This window comes from Rhipicephalus microplus, chromosome 4 (genome assembly GCF_043290135.1).
Source record: "Rhipicephalus microplus isolate Deutch F79 chromosome 4, USDA_Rmic, whole genome shotgun sequence".
NCBI classification, from domain to species: domain Eukaryota; kingdom Metazoa; phylum Arthropoda; class Arachnida; order Ixodida; family Ixodidae; genus Rhipicephalus; species Rhipicephalus microplus.
This window is the reverse complement of record NC_134703.1, coordinates 3440122-3454644: the sequence shown is the minus strand read 5'-3', so window position 1 is coordinate 3454644 and position 14523 is coordinate 3440122. Positions and strand designations below refer to the sequence as shown.

The 14523-nt window shown below is 40.9% G+C and overlaps 1 protein-coding gene across 2 annotated transcripts in view; it reads right to left on the bottom strand.

Moving 5' to 3' along the window:
* Positions 1-9285: 9285 nt before the first annotated feature.
* Positions 9286-14523, bottom strand: part of LOC119172599 (acetylcholinesterase-1) — a 57216-nt gene continuing 51978 nt past the window's right edge. For both annotated transcript variants that reach the window (XM_075892104.1, XM_037423755.2), the window contains one exon: positions 9286-13978. The gene's annotated coding sequence lies outside the window, so the exon portion shown is untranslated. The remainder of the gene's footprint in view (positions 13979-14523) is intronic.

Sequence of the window (14523 nt, the reverse complement as noted above, 5' to 3'; positions counted from 1 at the left end):
TTCTAACACGTTCCACCTTTTTGCCTACCCCTGACGACCCATAAGCATGCGCTGTTACAATTCTGCTTAAAAAAAAAATTCGCGTGCGCACGCGCGCGTGCGTGTGTGTGTGAGTGAGTGAGTGAGTGATATTTACCACTATCTATTTTTATATGGACATGACTATGCTTTGCTGTTCCTTGGATAACGACATATTTTGCGCACTCAACCAATCTGTGTCTGCGTGCGTGCGTGCGTGCGCCCTCTCGTCCATCCGTCCATTCATATGTATGTATGTATGTATGTATGTATGTATGTATGTATGTATGTATGTATGTATGTATGTATGTATGTATGTATGTATGTATGTATGTATGTATGTATGTATGTATGTATGTATGTATGTATGTATGTATGTATGTTTGTATGTATGTATGTATGTTTGTATGTATGTATGTATGTATGTATGTATGTATGTATGTATGTATGTATGTATGTATGTATGTATGTATGTATGTATGTATGTATGTATGTATGTATGTATGTATGTATGTATGTATGTATGTATGTATGTATGTTTGTATGTATGTATGTATGTTTGTATGTATGTATGTATGTATGTATGTATGTATGTATGTATGTATGTATGTATGTATGTATGTATGTATGTATGTATGTATGTATGTATGTATGTATGTATGTATGTATGTTTGTATGTATGTATGTATGTATGTATGTATGTATGTATGTATGTATGTATGTATGTATGTATGTATGTATGTATGTATGTATGTATGTATGTATGTATGTATGTGTGTGTGTGTGTGTATGTCTGCGCATCCACCCGTCCGTCCGTGTGTATGTGTGTGCGCGTGCGTGTATGTGTGTGGAGTATGCTTCTATCTGTTTTCATACGGTGAACATAAGGATGCCAGGGATAATGGATAATGCCAGGGATGCCTTGGATAATGACGTCTTTTGCGCGCTCGACCAAGCTGCCTCTAGCGCGCATACCAAACGTTCGAGAGCAGTTTCGTTTCTCTTCACCTTTGAACGTCATCCCTCTTGATCGCATCACAAATTTGTTTCTCAACTCTTGCTGTGGACGCTATTTATGTACCCAGTAAATGCATTCGCCTTATCGTCGTCATTTATTCTCACGTAGATCCCCATGTTAAACACTGTTCACTATTTTCATCCGAGAGATTCGTGCTTCAATCTCCTAAGTCCTGATATGTGCACCAGGAGCTCTAGAGAACACTTACACTGCCCGACGGCTACGCGAAAAATTGTGATAGCTGGGGGTGGTCTCCTATCACGCAATATTTATGGCTTCTTGTTCAACCACTCGTCGCAACTATAACAGCCACACACTACTTAAGGTGCCGTGAAATGTAATGACGAAGTTCAAAGCGTTGTCGTGATACTTCTAGTCTCTAACTATAGGGTTTCTTTCGGGAACCTAGATTTCGTACAAATATTTGAAGCTCGTTCAAAAAACAGGCACACAAGATTTCCAACTTATTGCAATACATTTGAGCGGCTTAGACGAACGAGGCACATACTAAGGGCGCCTTGAAGTTGGCAGGCTCTTGTTAGCTGCAAAATGGGAGCTACACAGCTTAGCGACTGTAAACATCGCAACGGCCAATTATGTTTCTTCTTCATTTTATGGTGATTACGCATTTAATATATTTTAATAAGCATGTACCAACTAGCCCAACTACTATTATTCAGCAACATAAATGAATAAATAGATACCCTGAAACCCTATATATATATAGTTAGGTCTCACAAAAATTTCATTGTCATAACCGATAATTGTTATGAACGGGTTGCACTAAAAATGAATGGGGGGGGGGATAGCAAGTGACTCTGAGAAAACCCTATTATTCGTTTAGATATGGCAGCACACATAAGTAATTAGGATGATACAGCTAGATATTTCTTTTCTCTTTTTTTTTTTGGAAGTGCTTCAAAGTTTGGACCATTGCACGGCACTACCACAAGGTTCCATGAAGTCAGTAGAGTCAGGAACGTGCGATGTTTCGGACACTTTAGCTTTTCGAAGTTTCATTTTGAAACTTTTTGCTCAAATTGTACCACAGAAACAAAACAAAACTAAGCCGAACAGACCCATGCGGTCGCGTCGATGACATCTCCTGCTCGAACACGAAGAGTTGTCATGTATCGATCCGAGTCCAGAGAAGATTTAGAAAGTGAACCCTCTCGCAATGGCGAAAATGCTATGCCTCGAAGTATGGCGTGATTCCGAAGGAGCGCGCGTGGCTCCAGATACTGGGATGGCTGCGAAGCAGGTCGTAATATATGAACGCGTGGTAGCCGTTCAGGTTGTGGGTGGGTGTAAATCAGCTTGAATTTCTCACTTTCTCGTTTATGTTCAATGATTTCGCGTTCCATTAACTTTCAGTTAACTTTCAGCGCGGACAGCCAGCAGCCAGGATTCATTGCTAGAGCTGATGATGGGACAATGAAGCACTGTACTAAGCGGGTTAATGCCCCCATAGAAAAAAAATACAAAATTTATCAATTCAGCAACTTCTCGATATCTCAATATTACAATTGACATATTGTTAACAACTGGTATTCCCCGCCACGGTGGTCTAGTGGCTAAGGTACTCGGCTGCTGACCCGCAGGGCGGGGGTTCAAATCCCGGCTGTGGCGGCTGCATTTCCGATGGAGGCGGAAATGTTGTAGGCCCGTGTGCTCAGATTTGGGTGCACGTTAAAGAACCCCAGGTGGTCAAAATTTCCGGATATTGTTAAAAACTGGTATTGTTTAAAGAGGTTCGACTGTACTATGTCACGCTCCTACGTGCACTCATTACCTTCCAATAAAGTGCGATGATCAATATTCCTGGTCTGAACAAAATTTTAGTTTCAATATTAATACGGCTCATACGATCTATCAGGCGTAGTTTTAAATTTACCTTTCAAGCATGTTTCTTCAAACGAGATGGTCCCACTGGAGTCGGAACGTCCTAGATGTGATTAAAAACTTACCTCATCGGCAAACAACAATCAGCAGCAACTGTGCTTACCTGGGTATTCATTGTCTCCGTGCCCCGTGCTGAATATTGAAATGAGCTCATGTTTCCGGTGAAAAATTTCATACGAATGTATATGGCGCACGAGCAAAGTGCCAAAGTTCCCATTTAAAAGAAGAACGGATGGATCAAACTGCACGATAGGAAAAACTTGTTATATTTGATAAAATCGTTAATGTTTGGACACAAGCAGTCGTTGCTGTCTCGGAGAATAGTTGGTGAGGGCTTAACGTTTAGTTTACACTTCAAAATTATGCTTTTTTGTTTCCACAAGCACTGTATATGTAGATCAACCACAATGTGATGAGTACGGGCTGGTGAGCACTGGGATCCACGTCTTAATAAAAGACATCCCCACATTCGCTTCTCACGAGTAGTCTTCCTTTTCATTTTTTTTTGTCATCCACAGTTTTATAGAATCCCAGCAAACATTTTGTAATTTTATTTAGATATTCACGCATATTGAATAGCAACCTACTGCGGGAGTGATCGCATACATATTACATACTGTGAATGAATTGAATACATATTAGATATAAAAATAGAAAGAAACGAAATAATGTTGTTTCTACAATTGTTTTTCACGGTACAAGGCAAAGCGTAGCCACGCATGTTAACACAGGAATCGTCACGCAGGAATGATCACATGGTGACCCCACGGTCAGTCTTTGTAGCTGAACTCTTCGTCCTCGTCGATCACGTAGCCGATGCAGGTGATGTCTTCGCGGACTGTCGTGGGTGGTGCCTTCCAGTCTCGGACTTCGTATTTTACCTTAATCGTCAGGAAGAGCTTGGGCTGCTCGCATGTCTCTAACTGGAGCTCCGGCCGTTCCTTGGACGCCAGGATAAGCAACGAGACCTGTAGGAGGTCGGACGCCAAATTTCTTAGGCCTGATGGGATAATTCGTTAACGAGAAACTTCAACACACGAGCACGATTGAAACATGGTGGGTGGGTTTTTTGTTCACCTTCTGGCGAGGAACCGATACAGAGATGGCTGAATCGACCTCGTCGCAAATCGGCGTCTGGGCTATCAGAAACAAATAGTTAAACCAACTTATAGCAATACTCAAGTGCTACAAAAATGTCATTGTTATAATCGATGATTCATAAAAATGGGTTACACAAACAAAACACAAAAGGCAGTATAAGGGAATGGCAGGGTGTTGGACGAAAGCTCTTATGTCGGATGGGACATCCCAACAGAAATCAGTGGCAAGAATGACGAAGCTGCCAATTTTTCGGACAGGTTTTAAAATTCGGAGGCTTTCACTAAACTACCTGAAGCCCCATAGAGTCAATATATCACAATGCCTGAAGCTTCGGACGCTGCAACTATTCGAAGTCTAAACTATTTACTCGAAAACCTGCGCAACTCCTGCCGTGGCGTATTTTAAAGTAAGCTTTGCTGCAATAAAACACTGCTATGCTGTGAAACATATAAAAAATTTGAAGGGGTGTCCGGGTTTGTTCGAGTAGGAGTTACGGCATTGCGGGGGTTCAGCTCGCATTTCTCGTTTTCTCCTTTCTTTTCGAGGATTTCGCGTTTCCTTAAATTTAGAACGGATGTCAATCAGTCAGAATTCATTGTTATAAGTGTTAATACGGCATGCGGGCACTGCTGTAAGCGGGCTATTGCACCATAGATAACATACATAAATTGACGGTGCAGCAGCTTTTGATTGTTGTAAACGATATATTGGTAATCAGTACCGTTACGACTGGGTTCGACTGTGACTGATAAAACACATGTTGGCGTACTGTGCATTGCTTTGTGACTACAAGAACAAAAAAGAAAAGGTGTCAGAAATATATAACAGGATATTATGTGATATATTCATAGAAAACAAAATTAGGGCAGATTACTCAGGTTCGCAATATACTATATGTATAACTTGTGGCAAGTGGGGATTATGAAACAACCTTTGTAAAAATTTCAGCAGCTCTATATTGTGAATCGGTAATCGTAATTTTACCTTTTATATGACCTAATGGATATTGTTGGCCAAGCTGCCTCATCTATTACTGGTGAAGCGTCACGAATATGTAAGATTTGTGTTTTTATATACAAATTCTTTAGAACATCCAAACTTCTACCAATTTTCGCAAAAAGAAAAAGAAGTTACACATTAGATTACAAATTCGGCGCCACAACGGTGGCCAGAACATGACGTTCCTCTTTTGCAACAACCATCATTCATATTGCTACACTAGCCATTTAGAGAACAATTTACTGAGTTCACGTGCATTTGAATAGAAAAATTGGCGTTGGGAGTCATCGCATGAAAGCCTCCTCTTGAAGCACTGCTACAGTTGTGGATCTCTACAACGTTTTAATGCGATGAATTTTACGGGAAACTAAACCGGGATGTCAGAATATTTTCGGGGGTTCCTCAAGAAACACCATTTTTTATGCCAGAATCAACGAAAAACACAAAATAGGGCATAAAAATATTATATACAATACAAACCATAATCATGGAAGACAATATATAGACAAGATTAACCAATTTTGAAGCACATTTATATATATATATATATATATATATATATATATATATATATATATATATATATATATATATATATATATATATATATATATATATATATATATATATATATATATAATATAAACCACAATCATAGAAGTCCATTACGAAGTAGTTACATTTAGGTGAGGCATGATATGCCCCTAGACGCACCATGCCAGCCTTAGCTATTGCTGACTGTCGAATCTTGCAACAGTACCATGACAAAAAAAAAGAACAGTGGTCAACTATGCCAACGGCTTACTCGATTTAATGCTTTGAAGGGATCCAAGTGGCCCTCGAATAACCTCAATATCGGAGTTAGTTGCCTCACGTGTTGGCCACCAAACGTTTTTTTTTTAGAATCTGTCAAGTATGACATGAGTTACAAGGCTTTGTCGCACTGAATTGTTAAGAGGGCAAGAGGCTACATCCACACGTCAGCGCGTGCCATAACCTTAAGCACATTTTTTTCTTTCTTGTTTTTTAAGTGTGAATACACTTTATAAGCGACCCCAAACCATTCACCGCCGTCGGCGGCGTCCGCAGTCTTCTCTATATCTTTAAAAGAAAGAGGACTTGGCGGGCCGCAGCGCGAAGCTCTACCGAACAAGCCACGGACGCGACGCTGATATCGGTGTCAGTAACGCGCCTTATACCCCCTCCCCCTTCGCTCGCTCCTCCGCTCTCCTCGCTCGCTGCAGCTGCGCGCGCACCCCTCTCTCTCGCGCGCCCGCCTTCTCTCTGTCTCCCGTAGAGAGCGGGTCGTGAGGGGGAGTAAAGTTAAAATCCGTTGGCATTCGCCAGTGAGTTAACGTAAACTCCCTCGTGTGATCAAATTGCGATTCCCAGGAACCATTACACCATAAAGGCACCATAGTGTGATTAATAAATATAATAGTGCGAATTAATAAATACCCCTCATAGCATCACCCCGTGTATTCGCACTTAACCATGTTCACCCTCGGGGAAATGCTTGGGAGTTTGTTTTTTCTTGAACACGCCAAAGCGTGGCTTGCTTTCGGTGTCATCACGAGCGTAAACTGTAGACCACCGTGGCCATTATGTACACAGCTAACGACGCGCAAGTCGGCCTATGGGCGTATTCACGTGCCTCTGGGTTTGTCGAGAGAAAAGTTAGTGATTTGTAGCTGGCTTTGAAATTTGACTGTAACTTCCATGCTTCATGTTCAGCTGGGTTGTTTAGTTAACATGTCCACACGAGTCTTGACCAACAGTCGGCTGCCTTTCATGACCATGTTGAAAAAGTATTACAGGGCTCCTTTTAAACAGCTCTACAGCTTTCGTTCAAGAAATTAACTGCCATTATTTAGTTTTTTTTTCTTGTAGAAATACAGCGTCGTAGGGAACCTAAACGCGGCCATGCGGAATCATTCATAATCTAGAGAAAAGTACCTCGTAGTGTCCTTTGGTGATATCCACAAGACTGAGCTGCTGTAGGCGAACAGTAAGTGACTGCTCGGGGCTGACGCAGTAAGTTGTGGACTCACGGCCATCGATAAAGACGTTGAAGCGGACGTCGTACCAGTACCGCTCGATGAGCTCACCCAGGTCAGCTTCTGCGCAGTAACACGTGATGCCAACAAACGTACAAATAAGTTACTCGAGAAAATTCAGAGTGTCCCTCACAATTACCCATAGTCTTTTCCTTTACGGTTGCACAAAATGTAAAGGGTTTCTATGATGACACAGGTTTAGGGCATGTGTGCCGCCGATACTGTGCGTTAACCGAGTCGGGTGGTGATTCAGATGCGCGAGTTTCCTATGAAATGTATAAGGACAACGTCGTTTGTACAAGCTTCATCACAGAGAAAGTGGGAATGAAAAAAAAAGAGGAGAGGACAACTAGATTGCGTAGCTTGCTATCCTACATGCGAGAGGGAAAAATAGGTGGTATGCGAAAGATACAGAAAAATTCTGTACGAAGATGACTGCTCCCTATCGGAAAAACACCATCAGACTGCCCAGGGTGCCATGAAGAGGCTTGATCGGAATTGTATGAGAGAACAGATCTTTTGAGCCTGGCCTTACAATTCATGAACACAGGAATCTATAAAGGTACTTTTGTAATACTTGAAGGGAACTGACTCAAGTGTTCTGTTGGTATACGCTGCACTGTGTATATGAATTGTCAGCCAGCTTATTTACAATTCTGTAAAATGAGTACATGACCCATTCTGAAACAGCGGCTTACCGCAAGAAGTTTGTGAGAGAAAGTACATGTGAGGAGTGGCACTTTGTTTGCGTTGGTTCTGTGAATGCTACGTACTGGCAGTAGTGAAGGAATCGAGATTGTCACTTACCCATCAAATTTCCTTGACTACAATGTCTCCTTCCTGTTGCACAAGCTGTGGTATAGCTTGGGTGATTGACGAATCTATGTTTATGTTGGTAATAACAACATAGGGCACATACCCACAATTGGACAACGATAATGAAACCAGTGGTTTTCACCAGACAAGAAAATAAACATGATTAACTTGATATTTCGATTAGAAAAAAGTAACAGGGAGCGTTGTGTGCCTTAACACACTTTTTTGGGAACAGAAGCTGTTTTCTTTACAGATCCAAATTAACAGTTGCAAATGGATGATGTCGGCGTGCGTGTTAAAAAAAAGGATGTTATGGGGGTATGCCTGGAAACGAATCCATTAAATCCACGCGTTGTGTAGAATAGTTTGAACAACATACAAAACAAATGATCGTGTATTGCGACTTTACCACGTAATGCAAGCATTTTTCGAAGGGTCTCAAAGTGCAAAAGAGAAAAACAAGCACACTTCATACACAAAAATGTGGCTGCTATCAAGTATCAAACAGGTTCATTTCGCCCGTATTTAAATTTGTAACATTGTGTACACGCTGTCGGTGGCACACTAATAGTTATGATATATCAAGCTGCTCTTAGAGGCACAGGTTAAATTGAACTCATGAAGTCACAGTGTGTACGTGTGAGAAAAACCTTCTATATTGTGTTACTATATTTACAATTTTTTCTGAGGTAATTGTCATTCAAAGGCCCGTGCTGTGAAGTATTAGTGTACCTGTACATGAATACCTGCTTTACAAGCGCTAAAATACCAAAATTATACAATAAGTTGTGCCGTTTTTTCTACGAAGAAATCGAATATTGCTACCTATGTGCACGACGACATATTAAATCATTTATCATTAACTTTATAAGTGTTTCCAATAGAGTCAATGAAAAAATGAACTTCTGTTTTCCAAGAGAAAGGGGCTCACTGATAATGAACGCATCAGCCCCACAGTTATGACTAAGAGGCCGAGTTAAGTCATCTTTGCGTCACGTATAGCAATGCAGAAAGTGAGATTCACACGAACAAAAGCAATGAAGAAATAATAAAAAAACACCAGCACTGACAAACATGTACAAAATGGGTAATTATTTTCGATCGTTTGCCCATCGTTCATGAATATTTCAGTCTTGCAGTGATGATACATAATGCTTACCAACGGACTTCACCTACCCGAAAAATGAGTACGTTAGTGTTGGAAATCTCTGTGGGCTCATGAAATTATATGCAAAAAACATTTAAATATGAAAGTACATCAATGGAAAACTGCGTTCGATATCTACAAACAAATGAATTCACCTCGTATGCCTCAAAGGGGCACGAAAATATGACTGTTGTACAAAATATTTGGTTAAGTAAGTGACCATACAATTCTTCTGATGATTTATTGGGAACACAGACATTACAGTTATGCGTGAATTGAAGTGTTTACAAGAATGTACATATAAGTGGCGACAGGTGGCAGCATGATTTGTTCGGAGTAGCTTAGTTTGGCAAATAATAAGTTTGCTTTATAAACTGAAAACAACGTTTTAACAGTCCAAACAAAAGGAAAACGGAAATAAAAAAAAAGCATGCTTAAAAATGAAAGATTTTTTTTTTTGGATTTTAAGCATTCTTTTTTCTATTTCTGTTTTTCTTGTGTCTTAGTCAAAATTTTTTCGATAAGAATTTGTTCACAAACGACTAATAACAAAGTAAAACACATATTTCTTGTTTAGGCAAACTGTTATGTGTTATTTGACGTGGATTTCTTTTAGCCTTTAAGTACATTGAGGACGTGAAAATTATTTAAGACGTGTTAAGAATGTTGGCAGCGCTTCTTTGGCACAACTGGGTGTTCGCGTGGAAACATTGCACAGGTACCTTACTAAGTCTATATGGTACTCATTGATGAATTCGTAGACATTGCAGCGAGAGAAAGCAGTGTTAACTTGTCTTCAGCTGAAAATCACTTGATACGTCACATGTTCTATCACTTACAAACAAGTGGCGTCTGAAAAGTTGTGTCTCTATCACGAACTACATAAAAGTAAATGCAGGATTGAAAGGCAGTTTCAGATCTATCATAATTCTTAATAAGATAAAGGAAAATAATACTGAATGAAGAGGAGTAGTCATCGGAAATTTTCATTAGGTGCTCTGGACACGCATGAGAGAAAGGGTATATACCAGTTATAAATCAAAGGTTGACTGCTACGAATAAAAGTGAGGATAAAGAAGGATCAATCAAAAAATAAAACAACAATGCCAGCGAGTTACAGCTGCTCTTCGTAACTTAAGGTGATAAACTTAGCGTTTTAGGGCTCAAGAAATTCTCCAACTTCTTCATGTTAATGTGTAAGTTTATCAGTAGCTGAACGCTCATAGACTGTGTACGAAATGCGGTAAATTGGAATCTTCAAACCTACATAATGTGACTCAGTTTCAGAGCTATAAGCACTTTTACACAAGATTAATCGGAAAGATACGCTTGAGATGCTGAAAAGCTTACACACCTGAAATCTTATTGCAATGAAAACGTATATTTTCTGAAAAATAATTTAATCATCTTGCACTAACTATTCTTTTTTTTTTCATGCCCGCTTACGCAGAAGCAATTTTTCTCATCCGGGCATTTTAGATCACCAAAGTTACATGTGAATAGTTAAACGAAGTCTATTTAACGGCAGCAACCAACCTGCTTTTGTTTCCTTACATCACCCAAACGATATAGTGACCAGCCACCATTCTTTTTTAACACAATTCAGCTACAGCTACACAGAGGATCTGTCAGGTCATCATTGATATCGGGCTTAGCACGGCTCCATGAGAATGCCTTAGTTTCAGCACAAACTAAGCTAGATCAAAATATCGCGATTGCAATGCCACGTGATCATAAAATACACTTTTAATAGCAACAAGCTCACCCTAAAGCATCAAACAAGTCTACTTCAAGCTAAGCAAACACGTGAAGGCCGCTTAACCTCACGTTTGTGACGGTCAAAGCATCTGCGAAAATAAATAAACCACCTTTGTCGTTAACGTCTCTTCATGTAGAGCAAACGGCCATCTTTATATTTGCGGTATAGATGAAAAATTTGTTCTCGTCCTTGAAAAAAAGAATAAATGCACGCCCTAAATCATAACATAGCATTGGCATGGATAACAGTGTACGTAATCTTCTTATGTTTGATAACGCACTAATTTTGGCACTCGCAAAAGAAACGAAGAAATTTTGATGGCAGCGTGCAAACGCGATACGCACATTAAAATTGCTTTTAAACGCAGTGTTGTTCTAAACGACTTTTTAAACGCCTTATGGAGTTAGCCATGACGAGAGCAGTAGCTCTGCTGTTGGCTTAGCAGAGACGAAGTCTTGCACAATACATGCGCGAAACGAGGTCACGAATGCACGCGACAAGCATTGAAAAATGTTTTATCTCCGCAAGGGGCCTATGTACAAAACGAACGCAAGCAAACAAAATGTGACCCTGTGCTTGTGGTTCACTTTGAAGAAACGGTGTGTGTATACTCAAAATTTCGAATACGAATTGAATATTTTGCTCATTCAAAGCACATATGATTCGACATGAATGCATAGTCAAACTTTCCTGAATATTGAACCACAGCGGAATATGGAGCTTATGAGGTGAATATGCGGAAAAATTAGAATATTCGAACGTGGGACGACTTACGAATGATATGCATTTTTATTTTCAAAATAAAACACCCCTAATACGCATTTATTAGGTGACGTAGTGTTCTGCGGTCAATTCATACTATTTTTCAGTGCATACTTGTGCCGCATTCCCTGCTATTGAATATGATTTACTGCAATAACCAAGCAATATGCATGGTTCGTGCATGGCCTTCGCTGTTTGTTTCAACCTGTTCGGCACGCTCACAAACAGGGTTTTTTTTTTTTACCACCAAGCTGCGTTATTTAGATATGCCGCATATGTTGCACTTTCGCGTTTTATAAACATATGCAATAAAACAACCGTCAAGAATGTTACCTAAGAAATGTTTATATGATTGTGGAAAAGAAATGGCATTACGCTAACATGAAATCACATAAAGGAGTGGGTCTTTCTCACTTTCAGACGTGATCTCACAGCACTTAAATAATGTTCACCTTGTTAACATGTTAAACAGTTAATTTCCCTCATAATAATTTTCGATGAATGCACTACGAAAAGTATTTTCAATGTGCTGCAAGCTCGTGAAGTTTCGGTAATTCATTTTAGACGTTTTAAACATTCTCAGGATTTGGGGACATCTGTATACGTGGCACCATCTATCGGTGGCAGCAACGGCCTCCTATAACAAGAGAGTCGGACACAGGTTAAAAAAAATCGTATCTGACGAAAAAAGCTAGTTACCAAGAATGACTTCCTGATACGCAGCAGAGACTAGCTGGAACATTCTGGCTAAACTGTAGTATCGCTTCCCAGGACGATTGAAGAGCGCCCATTAGAAACACGTGGAGACATATTTTAATAAAATGCTCTAGAAAGCCGTGCGGCTTGTAGTGCAACTTTGTAATTTTTACCCGAATGGTCCAGCGTATCTCCGCTGCGAATAGCCGGAAGCCGTTTTTGATAATTATATTGGTTGGTGATATATGTTTTTTTCTTCGCCTATTTTAGATCAACGCTGTCGCCGGAGAGAGATGGTGCTACGAGCACATTTCCCAAAATCCTGATCATGAGATCAATTAGGTAACATTTAGCGCAATGAAACAGAAGGACGAGAAGGCAGCGCACGTGTTCTGTCCTCCCCCCTGTTTCACTGCGTTAAATATCAACTCAATGCTTTACAAGGCCGCATTCTTCCCTTGTGCACGAGAGCAAGGCTTGATGGGGAATAAATTGCTCCCTAGACCTGAATTTGGGGAAAATGTGCGAGTAGCGTCGTCCTCTCTATTCGGCGAAAGCAGTGGCCTGCCGTAACTGAGCGAAAAACAGGCAAAGAGAATCATATCTGTCTAAAAAAATAGTTAAGAAGAACGACTCCAGGTTATATTCATTCACGTTCTCACTTCGGAAGATATAGTTTCATTCCTCCTTCTCCTGGTCATGAGAGCAATGAAAACGGTTGTCACTTGTTGTTTTGCGGCTTTTCAACGATTCACATGTGGCTGACGAAGGGAGAAGGTTAGATGGAACGGCGAAATAAAGCGATGGGCGAAGTTAGCTCGTGTATGACAGGGTGGGTTCAGGTTGGAGATCGTTGGGCGAGGCTTTCGTCCGGCAGGGGAGATGTGATAGGCTGATGATTATGAGGTATTCGATACTTCATTAGATATTTGAATTCACCTTCTGTCCTATTCGCATGCTATTCGTATTCGAAAGTTTGAGCATTCGCACACTCCTACTTCGAAGCATCCGTACGCTTGCCCATATGTTTGTGCATAAACGGCCGCATAAATTCTGCCTAGTTCTGCAACTCAGCATTTACGAAGATCAGACACCTAATAAAGGCGTGTTTTTTAAAGGTTCTTTGCTGCTTGCAGCTCACAATGAATGGTTTAAATTGAACTATTCGGCGGAAATCTTTCGCGAGTGCGGAGCAAAGACGAATGTAAATTAATCCAATTTTCGCAGGCCTCCGTTTTTCTCGGAGCCTCTGTAGATTGCTTTACAGTTTACCGAAACAATCAGACGACCGCCTTTCTGAACCATTCGCACAGACTGACAGGTCGCAGTTTTCACGATGAAACGATGAAATGATGAGGCCGTTGCTCTGAGAGTGTTCGTCGGCACGAGCACTTCAGAACGAGGCACGTGGCGTGGCATGTCTGTCTACACTTGCCTCGCTTTGATCGATATGTGACACAAACCAACAGGCAGGTTACCGGGTGGTCGCTGACCATCTATACTGGTCAGCGTCGTGCGTCTTCACACGCACACGCACTGGCACCTGTTTGTGCGGATGTGCTCACTCGCACACAAGTACACTGTCACACGCGCACTCATTCCGCATCAAGGTGTCTGTCAGCCTCTCGGTGACGATGCATCTTCGCCGTGGAGCTGCTGGACCTCTCGAAGAGTCCAAGGATGGAGGTGGTCTTCCTGTGTACCTGCATGAAGAAGAATTAGCAGCGGCTGTCTTGGTATTACTCTCACGGTTCGAAAGAGTGCGAAACATTTAGTGCTTCGTTAAAGCTGTTCGTTCACTTCGAGTAGAGTCGAGCCCGACTATATAGAACTCGGGTAAGTGAAGTCATCTTTTAGATCCAACTATTTTCGATCACGACAACGTCAATACATTGGAAAATATATGGTTACATATGACAAACACAGCCGGACTGCTTCAGCTTCATATATCGTAGATCGGGCAGCGAGAAACGCGTCAAAAGTTGGCTTTTCCTGACAAACTTTTCACTTTTATTCATCTTAGGGGACCCTCTAAGCATGCATTCTGGAGGCTGAGCCGCTTTTTTATGAAGACGCTGCGTGGAGTGAGTTAAATTTAGCGCTTGCCATCACGTGTTTTCCGCCCCCATGATACTTCGCTGTTGCGCCCTCAGATGGTGAACAACTTTATTGAGTTTTTTGAGCCACACGCGATGAATTCTACGGCTGCGCTGACTCCTGGTTTCATGGATGGTAGCTGGTGCCTCTT